Consider the following 21,895-nt stretch of genomic DNA (forward strand, 5'->3'; position numbering starts at 1 on the left):
TTCTTCTGACGCCTTAGATGAAGTGTGAACTCCCTATCCCCATTACAGGAAATAAACTTTTCCCCTCTTTTCAAAATCTTGCTGGCTTTGCCAACATGAGAATCACAGTAATCAGTCACAGTATATATTCCAACTTCCTACCAATAACAAGTTTATAACAATAGTAACAATTTCCCTTCTCCTAATGATACTTAAAATGTCTCACGATAAAGGAATGCCTAAACCGGAATGGGAGCATGCAGGCCATTTATCACATTTGTTACTTCACAAGAGTTCAACAATATTTTATTTCACAAATAAGTGTTACAGTACACATCCCTCAAAAAACCACTTTTCCAATGAACTCTCTTATTCCATCATAACACCATAAATAGAGACCATTTTTCAAACATACGTTTCAAAATAGAAACTCTTCAGTTCAGAATTACAATGAAACAGAACACCAACAAGTTTAATATAAATACATAAAAATAAATTTTCTTTATAGAACTGGCCAACGTCTAATCACAATTCTGAAAACGTATTTGATCAATCAGAGAAGCTACCTGGCAAAAAGTACGTTTCTTCTGAATTCTTTTACTCCGTCATACCACCATAAATAAAGAGCATTGTTCAAACATACATTTAAAATTAGAAATTCGGCAGTTCAGAGTAACAGGTAAACAGAACGTGTGGGTTCAACTCAAAAAACAGATTTTGTTTATAACACTGGCCAACATTAAATCATAATTCGGAGAAACATACCTGATCAATCAGAGAAGGCTACCAGGCAAACAATGTTTCTTCTTATTGCACAAATAAGTCTTACAATGCAGCTGCCTAAGAAAAACACAGTTCCAATTAATTCTCTTATTCCATCTTACCACCATAAATACAGAGAATTTCTCAAACATACATTAAGAATGGAGAATGCTCGTTCCAGATTTACAGATAAACAACGCACAATAGGTTCAGTATAAATAAAAAAAAAAAAAAAGTACTTACAACTCTGGCTAAAGTGAATCACTTAATTTGAGAACATTCAATTAATCAGCAAATACTTCTTGGCATATTCAAGATACTAGCGTGGAATTATAATAAAACACCATTTAACTTCCCACCATTACATTAACATTAAAACCATTACATGAAAAAAACTAACTTCTGACAGGGAAACCACAGCAGGGGCAGTTGCAACAGGCAAGGTCTGAATAAGGCGATAAAAAAAAAACAACAAGCACAACTGGGTAAATTAATGCCCGATAATTACGAGATACAGACTCACTTCATGAAGGATGCCGAAGCAAACCGGGAGGTCATAACTACTCAGGAGCTACGGTAAAACGCGAAGCGGCGCGCACCTACACAGCCGACCCGGACAGGCTACGCCCGGTGGACCGGCCTTACGTGCAACAACCAGAATTTTGATGTGACTTCAGAAATTTTCCCGCCATATTTCTTCTTCTAGTAATTTTCGGGTTTGCAGCCGGATCCCGTCAACATTTTGCCACGATATTTCAGCCCAGAGACGACCTCGCGCTTGTCACCTTATAGCGTATGCGCCGTAAACCGTCAGTACGATTCGCATGCGCGGAATTCGCTATAAGTACCATGATTGCATCAGGTCTCTTCACGACTTTGTCTACTCACCTGAGGATGGCTGGATGTCTCTGGGCCGAAATATCGTGGCAGAATGTTGATGAGATCCGGCTGCAAACCTGGAAATTACTGGAACCAGAATTTCACCAAGAATTGTTAGTGATTAACCGGTTAATCTTCCCAGAATATATAAAAATTTAATATAACAATCACACCCAACGTCAGCGAAATTAACGTAACTAGCTATGAAGGTAACGGGAAAATCTTTGAGTGGTAGCACTCAAATGACTACAGTCGTATCCTATTTGAAACAAATATTAATTTTTCCTGAAAGAGTAAATGCTACCTGAGTAAAGGAACCCAATTATCCAAAAAGCCAAGAGTCGCCGGCCGCTACGGTTTGCTTACCACGGCTGTAGGCAATTTTATAGTCGCTACATCAGTCAGGGAAGCAACAACTTCCATTGCGAATAAAAAATACTTATTTACTTCGTAAATTTTGATTGGCTAAAACTAAAACTCTCCCTCTCTCCCCATAGCGTGGGGTTTGAGAGAAAGGAATTAGAATTTTACAAATGTTGACCGATATATTAATTTTTTTCGTAGATTCGGGTCAACATTTGTATACCTAATTCATCTCTCTCAAACCCCACCCTATGGGGGAGAGATGGAGAGTTTTAGTTTTAGCGAGTCAAAATTTACGGATTTAATAAGTAGTTTTTATTTATCCGTAACCATTTTCCACGCAAAAATGAGAATATGGATTTTCTTGAATTACAGCGCTAAGTTCCAACAATCAAAACAAATGTTTAAGACTAAATGTACGTAGTTTTCTATCAAGAATATGATTCCGCAAAAATAATTGTGGGTTCCCATCTGAAATTTTAAAGTTCCCTCCCGCCCCACTTCCAGGGGCCTGGGTTGGCGGGCTAATTTTAGCATCAGCAGATGTCCCCCTCGAAAATAATCAACTTTGGATTCTACACATTTGTTAGCGTGAAGCTTATTTTTTGAGTTATTCTGGTTTGTCAACTTAAAATTTACACCCTTTATAGTGCTCTTTCTTCTTTACTCTCCATCTCAACCAGCACAATAGCTGAACTTTCTGTGTCAGTAACATCTTTCTTTTCCCTGAAATTTACCACAAATTTTCCATTCACACATTCGTACTCATCACCTCTATATACATACTCTCATATGTACAATATGTCGAATGTCTGCCAGCGTCTTTCAAGACATTGCATTCCAAGTACCAATAATTACTCTCCATATCTTTTGAGTCACTGGAACCAGACGACGTCCCACTCGTCATCAACCTTGCAACCTCCTTCAGAACCACATGCCTCTTCTTCTACCACTAATTCTTTCTGCCTTTGTCGTTGGAACGTGTTACGAATCAGCTTCATTACTCTCTCCTTCTTCTTGGTATTAATCCTCATTTTTTGCCAGTATCCTTCCTTCAACAGCGATTGCAAACTCTAACAGCGAAAGTTCGTATCAGCTAAACTGTCTCAATTGTTCCTGAAGACCAGTTTAATTTCTGTAGCGTCCAGACGTACCAATGAATATTTTTGCTTCAGATAGAGAAGTACTGCATAAAACTTCAGGAAACCGAGTCCCAGGAACGCCTTAACAGTTAGGTTCTGTATAATAAAGAAGCTGGCACTGAGTGTGTGTTTTACAGTAGAAATCATCCCTGATATGCTCTTTGACTTCTGGGCATTTCCCCTGCACTGCACTGCGCACTTTCATCTGCTACATTCTGAACATTGGCCACTGCTTTTCCCTATCACACATCACGTAAACCTCTTTATCTAGGACCAAAACTTTACATCCTGAGTACTGAGTACAGAATTCATGGCTCTATTATCTCATCTCGTTACATTGATTATGGGATACGCAATATCCTCTGTTCAATTGTCGAAGCGTGCAACGCCATCTGGCAGTTTCCTTTTAAATTTGTCACAGTCAACTACTAAGGCTCTGAGCCCTTGTATACCTTGTAAGGGTGAGGTTGCAGCCTCAACCATTAAATTGCACTGTTCACTTTTGTTCTTGTCACTGTTGTGTGGATCTATTCATGGTTCAGGACTGCATACGTTTATGATTTCCACACAATCTCTCTACTTATAACTTCTCCTCCTTCCCCTCCCCCTCCCCCCGATAGTATCTGTCATCTGTTCGGCACAGTGGCCTCCATGAACCGCTAGGCATACAAAAATGGCTCTGAGCACTATGGGACTTAACATCTATGGTCATCAGTCCCCTAGAACTTAGAACTACTTAAACCTAACTAACCTAAGGACATCACACAACACCCAGCCATCACGAGGCAGAGAAAATCCCTGACCCCGCCGGGAATCGAACCCGGGAACCCGGGCGCGGGAAGCGAGAACGCTACCTAGGCTTACATTTGTGGCACTTCTTAATCATGGGGCCATTTGCTAAATGACAATATCGAGACCCGATTTATTGTTTCAGAGAGACACTGAAAAGTAGCCACCTTCAGGATGTGCCTCCCGAGCAGAAAAATTAATAAAAATCAGCCAAAGAAATTAATGCACTCTTGATGCACTCTTGTTGTCTAGCAAGCTGCTCTCATTTAAAATGCCTGCTTGAACGCCTTATGTATTGGGAAATCAGCTGCAGTTACTCTGATCGTTGCTGCTATTTCTTCCCCAAGACATGTGAAAAAATAATCAAAAACCTCAGACCACAGTTTCAGTAGTCTGTCTTGATATTGTTCTATACAAATTTTTCAATGAAGTCTGTTGGAATGGTACATAAATAGTGCATATTTCTGATCTAAAACAATGTGCTAACTTATCTCATCTTCGTCGACTTCTTGGTGCCCGCCGTCTAGTTGTACTGCTGGCTATGCATGTACAGATGTGCGGTCGGCTCGCCGTTATACACGGGAGCCTGTCGGTCAGCTGATGCACTTCTCCTTCCTTCTTCGCTCATGATTATTTCACAAGTTTTTACTGCTATTCCCTGAACCACCACTGGGTTTCGTTCCATTAAATAACTCCAGAAATGTATTTACATTTCTGCGGTCAGTGTCCACTTGGATCTCCTTGAAATAGCGCTTTGATATCTTCTTGGTCTATTAATTAGCAGACATGGTCCCACCTGATACTGTATTACTTGACAACGACAACTGTTTGATTTGTTCCCTCACGCTTTTTATGTCGTCTGTTTCTTCGCCTTCACATTCTTAGATCATCCATTGTGCCTTCCGTTTTGGCTTTGGACTTTTATACTCCCTCCCAATTTCATTATCCATGTCAATGATCCTCTCATCGCAGCTTTTCAAGTGATATGCTAACTTCCATTCCATTTTCGCAATATTTTCTACATTTTTGTTTTAAATTTGCCCTTATATCCTTCAAATGATCCCTTAATTTTTTCTCTAGTTTCTCGCAATTATCTTTATTTTCCTTAAGACGTTTCTCTATATTTTTGTAACTCTAGTCCTTTTTCTCGTCTTGTTGCATATTTATCAGCGCTAGTGCTGAGAAATTTTCTTATTCTTGCTTACTTATCAATCATAGTGCTGCGACATTTTCGTTATTTTTTTAGTGTGGTTTATTTTCCTTATGTTGTCGTTTATTTTCCAGCGTGATTTCAATCAGATAGATCTGTAGGTGGAACACTGGGAGAACTGGAAGGATTGACACACAGTTTGTAGCACTATATGTTAGTTCCTCTCCTCCAGTGGGTTTGGCATTTTCCATTGCTTGTGACCTTGTCACATTTCCCTCACACAAAGACTCATCTTCGGACTGGACCCCACTATTCTACGTATTACTTGTTCCAGTCTCTGTTACAGTTGATCCTTGCAAATAACCATTGTGTCTACCTTTGGTTTAGATTTCTTGCAAACTATCCAGTTGAACTTCAGTATTCAACCACTAACTGTGGTTGTGACTACCTATTTCTCTTTCAGTTCGCCCATTATCGCTAAAGAGAGTGCATGATCATGAGTGAACTTCGACATGTCCACATGTTCACACAAAGTACGTTTCATCTACTACGAAAGTTCTACCCCACACACAAGAAAACACAATAACCATGTTACAAACACATAAAATCAGTCATTGTAAAGTTTAACGCTGAGATTCAGTACAACGACTGAGTACACTTACCTTAGTTCTTGCTGAAAGAAAATCTGTAAGCAGCACAGCACATGCAACTGAATATGGCATTAGTAGCTTGAAGTTCGTCATTATTATGGTGTTCATAGATATTTTTCTTTTCTTTGAATGCAATAAGGGGTTAAATTATTCAAACTGTGGACGACTGCACACCAGCATACTGACAAGTTTCGGAAAAAATACTAGACCAACGTTTCCAAATTCGTAACTGAGGTGTCAGTTAAGCAAGTACCATATCCCTGATACATGCTCCTGATACATGATTGGTACCCGGTGATCTGGACAGTGAACCAGTCCCTCCCCATGAGTTCATCTGAAATGGAAAAGCAAATTCGCGCTACGGATAGTTGAATGCATGTCTGAAATTAACAGATGTGTCACAACTGAAAATGAAACGTGGGTACCACAATGCACTTAGAAATATTGGTAAGGGTCTCCATCAAGCTACTGAGGAGTATTACAACAGTCCAATGTATTGCTAGATATGTTCATACAGTTAAAAAGGGCACAACAATGCTAAAATGTGAACGAAGGTCGTTGGCATATGTATTTTGGTTAGAATGAAACGAATAATCCACAAATGTTGCTGAATAAGTAGATAGCTTCAATACAGAACGAGAAAAGAACGATCAAACAGCGATTATCTTGCCTAAGCTCTTATTCAATGCAATTAATTGGCTGTAAGAATTAATTCAGAACAATGAAAGTGTGGCTTGAAGCAAATGATTTGGCGATCCCTTCGCCACGAAGTACACAGCTATGACGCACTGCTGATAATAAAGTGAATATGCTGACTACAGTAGTGACTAAGAACTCTGCATTCAGCAAAGTATCTGTGATCAGCACTAAAGCGAAGACATTTCCCTCTGCAATGCGGAAGTGTACTTCGTATTCCTCAGACAGTCTTTTTCCACTGTGCCCTGGGGCGAAGTGTGTTTTCTATCATATGACCTCCTCAAAATCTAGCTGGTTCTGCCAACGTTGGAGTCTCAGCAGCCAGTTGCAGCATCCATCCGAGTTCTGACGAATGAAAAGTTTATAACAACACTTTCTCATGTCCTGCCAAAACTGTCATGTGGAACTAATACTGTTCAGTTCTCTCCTAGAGTGGGGAAATAGACAGATATTCTCTCCTACTATATATGTGTGCTTTTGCATATCATCCAACATAAACATCTTCATACAAAATTAACTATCGTGAGCCAAACACAGGCCTACTTACAAAATTTAAACATCTACATCCGTGAACCCATTCGGTCCGTGAGGGCTACTTCTCACATTGAGTGCCTCGTTCTATTCTCTTGCTTCTCAGATCTTTTCTTTTCGAAGGGACATTCCTTAAGCCCCTTAACACTGATAGCCATAGCCTGCTGGACACTCTCTCTTCATCTGCTGTCCACACGGTGACCGCCTAGAGTTTTCGTGTCTGTGGAAAAAACAGCGCTCCCGTCCCAGGCGATACCTGATTGAATCCTGACTTTCACCATAAACATTTTTGTTGTGTGAATGCTGGGCTGCCTCAGAGCTTTTGTTCGGTCTGATAGCTAGCTGGCCATCCCAAGTTTCAGAAACACACTACACGAAACTAGCACCAAACTGAATTAAGAAAGAATTATTACTTGTATTTACAATCATTGGTGCTAGACTTAATTTTGTGTATAATTTCACTTAGCATTAGTAACTTACCTGGAATATGTTCCTCTCCGGAATAATGGTTTATTAATAAGATTACGGAGCAATGTTTCAGAAACCGCCCAGTAACAACAAATGTAATGTGAAAGCGTGATTCGGAATTCAGTGGTGTGTAGAGAAGCTCTGCATAACAAGCTCCGATGAGTGGAATTGATGCATGTTAGTAATCACTCCTTGTCATAACGGAGCTAATGATTTACTTCTAGTTTACAAGGCGTCATGTTCTTGCCCCGATATGTTTTAACACAATGTTTGTGTTCCAGCTGAGTCGAGTGGTAGGACATTCCCAACCATTGGATGAAGTGCTCCTCAGCCATTATCAGAATGTAACTTACGGTCGTGTGGGTGTTGGCCTTATTATAATAGAGCAGTAGCTACATCTGTGACTTCAGCAGTGCTCAGCCGTCATATAAGTCAATGAAAAGCAATTCCGGTATTCCACCTACGGAAAATCTAAAAGTTATGAAAGCTGAACATAATACAGTGATGTACCGGAGAAAAGCATGATTCACTACTGGCATTTCCTCAAACGCACACCTGGAAAATTAGATGTGCAGCTTCTATATTCCAAATATCATTAAATGACATGCCGTCCGAATGCGCGATAGATAGTGCGTGTAATTGGATACGTGCTGGGACAAGCAGCCCTACGGCCAACTGAAACTGCAGGCACGTGTCATAAGTATGAAATTTTGTGGAACAACTGGTACCGACCTGACTACTGCCATATTCTGTCACTACCTTGCGATGACCGCTGTCAACGACTCGTCCGGCGACCATCGTATGCGCTTGGTTGCTAACGTCAAGCCAGAGGTCAAACTGACTACTGGGCCGCTGCAGGACACTTCTAAGTATGCTGTGGTACATTTTCTGTCTCGTTAACCCTGTACTTTCTGTTTTCTACTAGACTACATTTTGAATTGCTGTTCTACAGATTATAGATGGTTTGGCTTGTCCCTAGACTACCAGAGTTATTTTTCTGGTGATTCTACAATCTATGAACCCACCACAGTCTAGAATAATTATAAACTTTAAACAGATGACAGTGTATCCATGTTTTCTGTGTAATAAATTCAGTGTTGCGCTGTAACAATTGTAATGTTGGCGATGACGATTCGAGCTTTGTGTGCGAGGACAACGGAGATCGTGGATCTGGATATCATGAAGTTGTGGCAGCAACAGCTGTAGCAGCATACGTAACAATGAGAACAATAAAAGCAACAACCTCAGCTGTGGTACAACTGCAGCAACAGCTTATACTATTCGAGCTTTTCAAGCCATGTCAGTTTCCGCCACCATCATGTGCGGCATTATATCCAGAACCCGAGGGCTGCGGTCAATCTAAAGACGTCTCAAATTGACCTTTTCGGTGAGCAGTATAACCAAGGTACTGTTATGCTGCCTATTAAGGTCGAAATAATGAGCTTCTTCTTCTTTTCCTATTCATGTCTCGTATCACCACGGGTTCATCATGTTAATTCGGATCTGGCAGTGTCAGTTATAGGGGGTGACAATATGCCACTCCTCTCGCCATTTCTTCAGCATTGGAATGGAATTTTTTAACCCGTTTGGCTGTAGTGTTAGCTCATGTTTTTTAACTCATATGCCCCAGAAGTGTCTCAGGTGAAAGTTTTAGAATGTTTTAGAAATGTTCGCAAATCGTGTATCTGTGGTGCAGCCTGGTTTTCAGGCAGAACTTGCGAGATCTCTGTGACAACCCAGTCAGCGTTCTCACAACATGTCTGGCCAACGCCACAGCACCTATGGATACACGGCGTGGGCTTCTTTGGCGCCTTCCTCAGAGAGATATGGCTCGTTGTGTTAGGCTCATTTTCCAACTTTCCGTAGGTAGTTGTCACGTCAAATCGCACAGCAACAAAGACGATAAGAATCATACAGATCATTCTTAAGGGGCCCTAGAAACAATGGTGGTGGACAGTGTCCCTCAATTGTCAGTAACCTAGCTTTCCGAACGACATATCGCAGCTGACTATGGCGACTTTCCTCCCAGCCTTTAATTGTGAACCCGATCAGTTCATCTGGACTTTTATGGTGCAGATGCGGAAGACGATGCCAGCCACATCGAGGTCATGACCTAGTTTCTGGCTGTCCAAGGTTCAAATGGCTCTGAGCTCTATGGGACTCAACATCTTAGGTCATAAGTCCCTTAGAACTTAGAACTACTTAAACCTAACTGACCTAAGGACATCACACACACCCATGCCCGAGGCAGGATTCGAACCTGCGACCGTAGCAGCCTCGCGGTTACGGACTGCAGTGCCAGAACCGCACGGCCACCGCAGCCGGCGGCTGTTCAAGGCCACACCGGTAAAGAGGTGCACTCCTGCAGAAATGCTGCATCTGCGCTGATTTAGGGAGATCTGGGACCTGCTGTGAGTTTCTACACGACCAAGCAAGCCCAATTGTCGTGATCGCTAACTGTTGAGCATAGAGGTTTGGGCCGCACCTATGGGGGGACCACCGAGGATGGATACCAGACGTCATTAGAACCCCCTGGGTACCCCAAATGTTCACAGTGGACACCAGTGGCTCCATTCTGCTACGACACGCCAACGAGCTGCTACCACACCTTGTCGGTTCCACCGTTACCGTCCCCAAAGTTGGCTCGATACAGCTTCTGACGCCTGGTAGACCTCCCAGACCCAGAGTCATCGTCTTTACTACCCATCTCAGCACTAAGGGTTCATCTATCAGTTCTATGATCACAGGTACTTCTACGCTTAAGTGGGAACAACCTATGTTGCACTCGCCCGAGAAGCCATTGTAGGTGCTGCGTCCCCAAAACTTAATCTTGCTGAAAAAAGTCACGAAATCCAGACATTCTCCTCTCATTAGACGAAGTAGTTTCAATGCAAAAATGGAGAATTACAACGAACATATGTTCTAGCACTGACAGGAATTCCGCGATAGACACCTTAGTACCACGCCTGAAGTGCGATATCTACAAGCGCTGTAGCTGTTGTGACTGCGTTTCGTGTAATCTACTTATGTTTCAATCGAAAGTCAGTGCACCACTCAGATTTACCTGTGTATCAGATACGCGCCGATTGATTTGTAAATAAAGCTCAGACGCAGCAAAGGGATTATGAGTAAACTAATAGATGAACTTGTAAGTACATGAATAGTTGTGCAGGAAATGACTTCTGCAAAGACCTACATTATCGCTTCGATATATCAACCGTTGGAAATCATGTATATTAGCTGTACAGTAGTAGAAGAGTAACTAAAGTTGTGGAATGTGTAACTACTGGTCCAAAGTATGTTGGATGAGATTGCTAAGGGAGCTTCAAACTGAAAAATTGGAGACGAATTTTCTGAAAGAAGAGGAATTGTTACACCACAGAATAATATCCCTGACATACAGTAAAAGTTCCTTTAATTTCTATCTTGGCGGCTCCCCCGAGCAAACCGCCTGTGTCAATGGCCAGTTAAGCTATCGCAGCAAGGGGGAATGATCGAGTGACCAGGTCTGCAAGTGAAGCGGAACGACGTCATGGAGTAATCATATTAGTGACAAAGCAGAATTTCCTGAGGCTAGGTAAAACGCAACTTTAAGTATTTAGGTATCGAGCCAACGGGAAAGAGCCGTCGAAAGAGGAAATTGTGAAATTCCAAAGTCAGTAGAAGAGCTGACAGTAGGCCAAACCACGTCACGTGATGTCACAGCCATCTTCACTGCCGCCGAGCTGACAGGAAGTGCCAACCCAAATACCCCACCTTTCTTAACAAATGACTCATTGATGAGTGCTGATTGCCGACTGCCTTTTGTGTGTTGCAGCTATCCAGTGAGAGAGGAGGCTATGGAGATCGATCCTCGGCACACTTAGCTATCTTCGTCTGTGGAACCACGAGTCCAAACGGAAAGAAGCTGCTGCGACCAGTTGTACAGCCAACTTCCGAGGCCACACTGACGGGGCATGGAATCACTATCACCTTGCACGTTTGCTGGATGCTTGACCTGCATGACCTAGGTGCTGTTCGTCATGTGCGTTCGAATCGGTGAGCATCACTGCAGCTCATCATGTTCCGTCTCAGACACCCATGCTGCGTAAATGGGGGCTGAGAGCCGACACCTGCGAGACAGTAAATGAGTTGGGCTTGAGGGAAGTCTCATGAGTGCAAATCTGCGACGGCCGTGAGAGTACTTTGGAGACAACATGCAGAGCTGGAATCCATCGGATTTCACGGTCGATGGCCGCCCATGACATAACAGCTCCCAACTGATGCTTTGCTATGATGGCCATACTGCAATAAGAGCTCAAGTCATCCTTCGACAGATGTCGAGGCGCTACTCTGTCAGCCCGGCTCTGGCACGAAGCTTTGGATGGCAATCCTGTACTAGTGCCTAATAAATGTGTTACTGTCTATGATGTTTTCTTGACGCTCTCGTGCATAACTGGGACCTCGCTACTGCACCTCTCTTGGCTGTCTCCTGACAACTGTAGGAGTCTAGGATCAGATCCCTGTAGTACACACACTCAATTTCTAGTTTTTCAAATAACAGAAAACCTCTCAAATACGACGCTCCCCTGAACGATGTTCAGAATACCTCTTAATCGATCGACAATTTACGCAGAACTCACAGCAACCGTAACGGAGGAATACTCCTAATTCCAATTTGGATAATTCAACATCGTCTATCAACTGCACAAAATGCCCAGAAACTGGCAACTCCAGTTAGCGACTGAGGTTCCAGGTGGTTTGCAGGTGACAGTTAAAGCACATGTCTGAAACACCAAACTTACGTAATTGTGCGGCATGGATGTGTGTGATGTCCTTATGTTAGTTAGGTTTAAGTAGTTCTAAGTTCTAGGGGACTGATGACCTCACATGTTAAGTCCCATGGTGCTCAGAGCCATTTACGTAATTGTTAACACTACCAAGCCAGCGGGGATGGCCGAGTGGTTCTAGGCGCTACAGTCTGAAACCGCGCGACCGCTGCGTCATACAAAACTAGCCACTGTTTGAAAACTGAAGGGCCCCACGTTCGATTCGCGGCCGAATTAAGTATTTTCTCCACTTGGTGACTGGGTGTTGTGTTTTCTTTTACTTCAAATCGTCAAAACCGACACGAACGTCGCCTCCAACACACTGACTCAGCATCTTTCCAGTGCTCAGATGTCTGTATGGGTACAGACTGAAAGTCAATAAGTTACAGTTCAAAAAAACTAAGTATGTCAGCGCACCCTTCGATTTAAAACGACGTCAGGAAACCAATGAACGTGGCATTCATATCATCCACGCCACGTATCAGTAATAGACGCGACGGTGTACCTGTCGGCAACGTGGCAAGTGACACCAGCTGATGGCCGCTTCTACTCAACTCGGCGGCACTAGTGGAACTGCCTCCTCGACGGATTCCGTCCACCGTTCTGGGGAAACACCGCCTGGTTGCGCCACAGCAGCCAGCACCTCTAAGCAAGATTAGTGGTCGTATTTGAAACTCCCGCGGACGGCGAGCACTCGGCTCACTGCAAAAATGGCAAGAAAGGTGCGAAGTCGGATGAATGAAGTACCTATATCTTTTAAAGTTAATACACATTTAGTTCGTGCACCTTCAGTATCTCACAAAACCTTGCGTGGTGAGTGCCATTGGAACGTATAGTTAGACGGAAGTGGAGAGCTTTGTACTCTGGGAGCACTTTCCAGACTTTCGCCTCAAGCCAGTTTTGCAATAGAAGTTAGTACATTATTTTATTCCACTAGCATTCACTATTACTGTGCTGCAGGTCATTTTCTTAAATTGCAAAAGTTACTCTAGAAAAGTAAGTATATTTCAAATATGAAAAAGTTTCACAAGGTTTAAAATCGTCTAGTACATAGGAACAAGTAATTTATTGAAATTTAAAACTGTCTAAGTAAATTCTTGTCAGTACTGTATTTAATAGTCTATCTGCTACATTATTACTCTACTACATTCGAAATAAATGTATGTGCAAGTATTATAAAAAACTAATTAGAAGCTAAATACACTTTGAAATTGAAGCTATTAAAGAATAAAGCAAACTATCATGTTCCAGAGAAGTAAAATTGTCAATAAATTAAAGAAATTCTGCTCATTTGCAAATTTCAAACGTTCCATGGTACAGAACCTTTTAGCATTTACAGGTACAAGATGATGGGCAACCGACGATGTATGACTTAACTGTCCACACGTTAAACAACTAGTTTTAAGAATATATCGAATTTCACTCAACATGAAATTTTATTTCTGCAGAATCAACATTATCTTCTAAACAGGTTACTCTAATATTCAGCACTTAAATGCTGCAGAAAACTGAACCTTCTCTCTCAAAACAACGAGAAATGTGCAGAAAATTCTCATGGCTTTCTCTAGTGGACATACGTTGATGTGATATCAAAATAGGTCACCAGAATGAAATACCGACTAGGAAACAATTTTACACTATCATCTGCGTGCAACAGTCTCCCTACATTACTAAAACTTTCTTTCAACTTCCAAAAACAGGTTCCCTCCCACGACAATTTGTGTCTAACACACCCAAAAGCTCAACTGCCTCTTTCTCAAAGGGAAAGTGCAAAAAAGGCCTGTGGTAAATTTGTCTGCTGATCGTAATCGAAAGCTCCACTGTATCATTATCAAGCCGGTGAGTTTAGTCAGTTCGTTGTCTGTGCTGCATCGATGTTCTTATGAGTAAAAATCAACTATTAACGCACAATGACTGTTTTTAAGTGGAATAACTACTACGAGTTGGTTATGATGCGTTGCTTACTCATACACTGATGAGCCAAACGTTATGATCACTTACCACAGCGAAGTCGCATGACGGATGGTGACGTTTCGGGCACTGATGTCGTAACAAAAGTACGTAAGCGAAGCAGACATGGACAGGGATCACCCTAGCGAAAATGGGGGCTGCTACGGTCGCTTGTTCGAATCCTGCCTCGGGCGCGGATGTGTGTGATGTCCTCAGAGCCATTTCAACCAACGAAAGGGCAGATTGCTATAACGCAAAGCATGTGAATGATTATATCGGAAACGGTGAAGTTGGTCGAAGGTTCACGGGATACTGTCGTCAGCATCTACGGAAAGAGATAGAAGGACAGTGAAACAACCACCAGGTGCAAAATGGTTAGACGTCCACGACACTCCACAGAACATTGGGTTCGGACGCTTGTCTGCTATGTAAAGTAGGGTACATGGTCATCTCTGGCATTTCTGCCGAAAGAGCACAATGCTGGAGCACGCACAAGTGTTTCGGAGCACTCTGTTCATGGTACACTGTCGAACATGGAGTTCCGCAGTAAAACACCGTTACGTGCTCTCATGTTGACCCAACGAAATCGTCAATTACGATTTCTGTGGTCGCGGAACCAACGGGATTCGACCGTTGATCAATGGAAACGTGTCGGATCTTCTCGGGAATCACATTGTTGCTACACTAGGTCAATGGTCGTCACCATGAACGTTGTCTTAGAGGTGAAAGGCAGCTCGAAACATGCAGCGCGCCACGGACGCAGGCTGGTGGGACTAGTATTGCGTTATATGAAACCTACACGTGCATGGGACCTGTGGTAGTAATCGAAGACACGCTAACAGATGCGAACCGCCTGCGTCCCTTCATGCTTGATGACTTCCCCGACTGCCATGTCGTCTTTTAACATTGTCATTCTTCATGTCTGGGACCCAGAAGCGTGATACAGTGGTGTGAGGAGCAATATAGTGAACTCACGTTGATGTCTTGGCGACCACATTCGTCTGATGTAAATCCCATGGAACCCATCTGGATCGCTATCGGGCGCCATAAACGCGTAAGCAAATTAACGGCCCATTATTTACAGAATGACAAGAGCTGTGCGTAGACATCTAATGCCACATACCTCCACAAACCTACCAAAAAATTTTTCGATGCCTGATACGCAGAATCAGTTATGTATTTCGTACCAAAGACAGACAAACAAGCCATTAAGCAGCTAGTCATAATGTTTTGGCTTATCAGTGTATGAGCTTCACTCGCAACCCATATTTGATTGTTGTCAGCCCTTCGCCAGGGGAGACGTCTGAGTTTTCACCTTCTCACAAACATAAGTTATTTAGATTGAAATAACAGTTTAATATAAATTACATATTAAATTCGTGTATTAGTGCGTTTCTTTTATCTTCCTATTAAAAGAATCACCTATATTTACGCATTCCCCCAGAAAACACGAAAAGATGATAATATCGGAATGTAGACGTAGCTTCGTTAGCGAATCTCGTTTAATTTTTCTGTTTGTCCTCTCAGCAACTTAAACTGAGCGTGCTCATTCATTATTAATATTTTCTGAACGTACCGTAAATCTTAAGTTGATCGATTAGAAACTTTCTCACTAGTAATTTGTTTACATACAGACTACGTACATTAAAGTTAACAGCTACATTTTGTGGCGATTAAGTTAATTAGCAGATAATGCAGTTTAGTGAGTGCTGAGTTCATGTTATAAGTGGAAATAATTAACTTTTTGCCGGCTGGAGTGGCTGAGCGGTTCTAGGCGCTTAAGTCTGGAACCGCGTGACCGCTACGGTCGCAGGTTCGAATCCTGCCTCGGGCCTGGGTGTTTGTGATGTCCTTAGGTTAGTTAGGTTTAAGTAGTTCTACGTTCTAGGGGACTTATGACCTCAGATTTTAAGTCCCCTAGTGCTCAGAGCCATTTGAACCAAGCCAATAAACTTTTTATGTTATATCATACACCTGAAGCGCTGACCCGTACACCAAATTTTTGCGGCTCGTAAATAACGGAAACTCGAAAAGCGTAAAGTTATTTACTTCCATTTTTCAGCGTGTAATCTTTTTTGCAATGTGTGATAGGTGTGCATGTTGTCCTAGGATGGACAAATAAGGGATTGGTGTGTATAGACTGTGTGTTGGAATTTTACTGGAGTGACTGCATAGGGAACTGAATGAGGAACTCAGCGAGGCTCTGTCGTGGAATTATAGCCTCTGCAAAAAGGACAGCAGAATCACTAAGTAAGACGCAAAGATTTATTTCCTTCAGGATCAATTATAACACACGAAATCCGACCTAAAATGATGCAAGGGGGAAAAAGATCGTGGGAACAAGCAATGGTCGAAAGGGGAATAGTTCTTCAACTTCAACTACATTTGAGCTAACAGTATAATGAATTGGACTTGATATCTGAAGTTATCTGATATTTGAGGGAAAAACAAGATGCCTGTGATTACTGGTGTCAGAGAGGTAACTCATTTATGATAGAATCGGAATCCAGACACCGTGTTTTGAAAGAAGTCATAGTAACAGAAGAGCCCCTCAAAATCAAAATACTTAATAATTTACAGAAATGTAAAATTAGCTTGTTTCATCAAAATGTTACAGGATAGAGTAATAAGGTAGATGAACCTCTTGCCTCTTTGCAAAATTCCCAGAGCGCTGGAAAGACAGACATCCAATGCCGCCTGAGCACCGCATAACCACGGGCTAGACACGTTATACATAAAAGCGGACACTCTAACAAAACTGAAAGGAAAAAATGAGTAGTTATTAATATGTTAAGACAGCATACAAGTTAAAAGCATTGAGACGCTTAGATTTTGTAGTGGTCAGCCCATTGTGCTTGTGAATTCATACGGAAAAATAGTTCACGTTTAATAGTGCCTGTATATAGATAGCAACTGGGAAATTTCGAACTGGTTATAAGGAAGTTAGATTCATTATTGTGCTATCTGTCAGACAGTAGCAAGCAGCTAATACCATCTGGTGACTTCAATGTAGATTTTACAATGGATTCTGACAGGAAAAATGATCTCGAAAAATTATTTGGATTCTACAATTTGAGCTCGTAATTAACGGTCCAACACTGGTGGATAAAGACAGCAGGGTCCTGATTAAAAAAATTTTGTTTGGTGAAGCTCAAAGCAAGAAAGCAACTATTTACCCACCAACAAAAGCTGCCCCTGACCATGATCCTCAGTCAGCTACATGAAATAACATAGTGACTTACAGCATGGATACTCCTCAGTGCAAATCAATTACAATAATAATGACTCCAGTACAATTGACATGGCCTAGGATGAAATTTATGATGAAAAAATGCAAACATAGAATAGCCGCTATCCCATCATAGTGTCATATCGTTATTTCAAAATTGCTTTCCTAACAAGCTAATGGAAAGGACATTAAATAGCCACATAAGAAGCCGTGGATGACTAGAGCGATTAAAGAATCCGGTGAAAGGAAAATCGAAATGTATCTGTTCGCAAGAACAAGTAGAGATACTGCAATAGTTTCACACTACAAAAACTGTACAGAATTACTAAGAAAGGTTACTAAAAAGTCAAGGAACATGCACATAATGTCAGAAATCATAAATTCTGACACAGTCTTATACCTATACAGAATGTGATGAAATGAGAGACAGGACAGTCGTCTACAGAACAGGATAACATCACTATTGAACTGAATGGAAGGGCTGTAAATAACTACTTGCAGGTACAATGCATATTCAATAATAATTTCTCGAATCTAGTGGGAATTACGGCGACAGTCAGTTCAAAAGAAAAGTCACAGTAGAATACTGAAGAATTATGTCTCATAAAATGAATGTATTACCAGCTTCTTTTTCTACAATTAAGAAAATTGGACGTTTTCTCAAAAATAAAAGCTCATCTGGTTTTGATGGTATTTCCAAAAGAGTACTAGAGATTTGTTCCCATATCATAATCCTGGTGTTCTCCGAAAAATGTAATGTTTCACTAAGCCAAGGAAATTTTCCAGAGAGAGTGAAATATGCCGTTGTTAATATCTTCTTTAAGTAAGCTAATAAAACTTGTATCAAATAACTACTGACTTCTTTCACTGTTAACGTCCTTTTCCAAAATTACTGGAAAGATGACGTAGTCAAGAATGGTATGTAACCTTCCAACAATAGTATAATCAGGAGACCTCAGTTTGGAAATCACAAAAGTTGCTATACTGAGAATGTCATTTACATGTTCGCTCACCTTATTTAATTAGCATAAAATGCCGCGCTGGATTATCCGAGCAGTCTAAGGCGCTGCAGTCATGGACTGTGCAGCTGGTCCCGGCAGAGTTTCGAGTCCTCTCTCGGGCATGGGTGTGTGTGTTTGTCCTTAGGATAAATTAGGTTAAGTGGAGTGTAAGCTTAGGGACTGATGACCTTAGCAGTTAAGTCCCATAAGATTTCGCACACATTTGAAAATTTTTTGAACATTAGCATTAAATAATAAAACAGTGCCGGGTGGTATTTTCTGTGAGCTACGTACGAGTACGGTATCTGACTGTGGGAATCACGGTGTTGTCCCAGATATGTTGAAGTCTTGTCCAATTGATGATATAGCCAACCAACCAATGGATAATGTCGTATCTAACCAAAAGAATGCAGGAACTTATACGTAGCAATTTAATCAATGTAGTTCAGGGATGTAATTTTGACTGGGGAGAAGTCATGTGTGGGGTTCCCCATGGCTCAATATTAGGTTTCTCGTACATGTAAACGATCTTCCATCTAACATGCAAAAAGCAGAATTAGTTCGTTTTACAGATGTTACTAATATTGTAATCAGTCCAAGCACAAAAACACAAAACAAAGAAATGTTAAACATTGCTCATAAAAGTATCATCCAATTGGCCACACATCCAGTTTCAAGAAGACTCAATATGTTAAGTTCTGCACATCTAGGGGCACTAAACTAATGATAAGTATAACGCAACAGCGTTGGAAATAATAGGCAGTGTGGAAACTTCAAAATTCTTGCGTGTCCATTTTGACAGAATTTAACCTGGAAAAAGCATATTACGGAGTTGCTAAAACAACATATTCCAACCACATTTGCACTTAGAATCATTGCATATCTTGGTGAGAGACAAATGAGTTCTTTGGTTGGTCGATTTTGTGGAGGAGATCAAATAGTGAAGTCATTGGTCCATTGGATTAGGAAAGGATGGGAAAGGAAGTCGGCGGTGAACTTTCAAAGGAACCATCCCGGGATTTGACTGAATCGATTTAAGGAAATCAAGGAAAACCTAAATCAGGATAGCCGGACGTGGGTTTGAATCGTCGTCCTCCCGAATGCGAGTCAAGTGTGCTAACCATTCCGCCATCTTGTTTGGTGTCAAAACAGTAAGCTGACATGTATTGCATAGTTTCATTCAGAAATGTCATAAGGAATAAAGTTCTGGGGAACTCATCTTTAAGAAAGAAAGTCTTAGTTGCTCAAAAACTTTCTGTATGAATAGTGTGTGGTGCTAATCCTCGATCATCTTGTAGATATCTGTTTAAGGACCTGGGCATTCTAGCTACTCCTTCACAGTATGTTTAATGGCTGATGAAGTCTGTTGTAAATAATCCACTACACTTGGAAAGAACAATGCTGTACATAATTACAATATCAGAAGGAAAAGTAACACTCATTACTCAACATTAAGATTATATTTAACACAAGGGGGGGGGGGGATCAACGCTGCAACAAAAAGTTTAAACACTTACCCCGTAAGATAAACTGTCTGGTAGACGGCGAAGTAAAGTTTGAAAACAAACTAAAAAAGTTTCTCTTAGAAAACTCCTACGAAGTAGAAGGATTTCTGTTAGTGTAATAAGTAAAACGTGGAGAGTAGAAATTAATAACTCAGATCTACATGTAAAAAAAGAACCTTATAAACTTTTAGCATGTAGCAATAAATAGAAATTAATTTGCGATGTGAATGTAAAATGACTCATCCCACATTAGTACGATGCGGCTTGTAAAACGCTTCATGGAACGTAAAACTAAGTAATTAACTAACTAACCGTGAAAAATGGTTGAAAAGGATATGTTTCCTCACAAAAAAGTGAATCTCTGTTACGTGTCCCACTTTCCCCTGAAAGATTTCGACGAACTCCTGTACTGCCCCGTATACTAATCAAAACGGCGCATAAGGTGAAGGTACTACAGAGACAATAGAATTAGAAGGAAGTTTGCATCCACTCTATATTAACGTACAATTCATACTGAGATGAATTAAAATTTGGTAGTTCTGTTTTTGCAGCCATCTAACTTCCGGTTCAACTGTCATTAACCTTGGCATTATATACGAATCCAAAAATCCTCCGTCTATGATTCTATGACCGTGAAACAGTATCTGAAGAATGAGCTACAATTTAAGAAGTACAAGGAACGAGAAAATCAACTGCTGAGCAAATGGTTCAAATGGCTCTGAACACTATGGGACTTAACATCTGTGGTCATAAAATCAACTGCTATATTAAGTAATTAATAAATCTGTCATTTCATTTCTGGAAATTCTTTTCTTTGACAACTAAATTACTTGTATTAATGTTTCCCCTGAGACTATGATCGGCAAATGAGGGCAGCTTATAAGAAGCGTTTCTTGCCCTTGAATGTAAAAAATTAAATAAAACTTTTCTAATTTCGCTGTAGCTGTGAGCGCAGAAAGATTTCATTAAAATTTCCGTTATTTACCAGGTGAAGGGGAAGGAACCGTAGAGTGGCTGGAAGTTCCTCGTCTATGACGGAGTGCCTAGAATTTATAGTCAGGAAAGCGGAACGACGACATCGTACCACAGGTCATGTGAACACTTTTAACATTTATTACTTTATTACTTGATTAATGTTCGTATTTATTAGCTACGTAGACAACAATAAATATTGCAATTCAAAGGAACTCTTGAACATTGGGCTTCTAATAAGTCCGTAAGTTTAGGAATGGCTTCTCTTTTACTGCTTCGCAGATACTGCTGACCTCCTTCGTAACTACATTCTACGCGTGTCTCGTAAGGAAGGAGCAAGTGGCAAAAACATTTGACCTCACACATTTTCAGTTGACATTGAATGCATGAGAAAGAACTTACTACTACATACACACATATTCTCCACATGCCATGTATGGCGACTGACTATGGGTATAAATAGGAATACAGAGAAAGGCTGGGAGGTCTTTCCATTCATCAAGAGCGACAACATATTATCTGATTACTCATCACGAAAACCCCATGCCCAGCACTGACAATGTTGAGCTTCAATGGACAAAGTTCGTAGAAGATACTATAGTGAGGTGCGTACCGATCAGAATTGCAAGCGATGGAAAAGACGCAGTGTGATTTGACAACTATGTTAGAAAGATGCTACGAAAGCAAAGTGAAAGTCATTGCGAACACAAACGTAGCAAAAGTCTCACAGACAAGCATAAACTTAACAAAACGAGTATTAACATAAGGAGGGCTATTAATAAAGCCCAAAGAATACGGAAGTTAAACTCTGTCTACAAACTTGGCAGGAAATCTTAAGAATTTCTGGTGTTACGTTAAACCAGTAAACCGATCGATGCCTTCTGTCCAAACTCACTGAGACCGTAATGACACTGAAACAGAGCGTGACACAGAAAATGTCGAAATACTACACGCTTTTTTTCAACTCGTTTTTCACAGGAGGGTAACATGCAGTTCCTCCCTTAAATCATCCGAAGAACAG

Source organism: Schistocerca piceifrons, chromosome 3 (genome assembly GCF_021461385.2).
Source record: "Schistocerca piceifrons isolate TAMUIC-IGC-003096 chromosome 3, iqSchPice1.1, whole genome shotgun sequence".
Lineage (NCBI taxonomy): Eukaryota > Metazoa > Arthropoda > Insecta > Orthoptera > Acrididae > Schistocerca > Schistocerca piceifrons.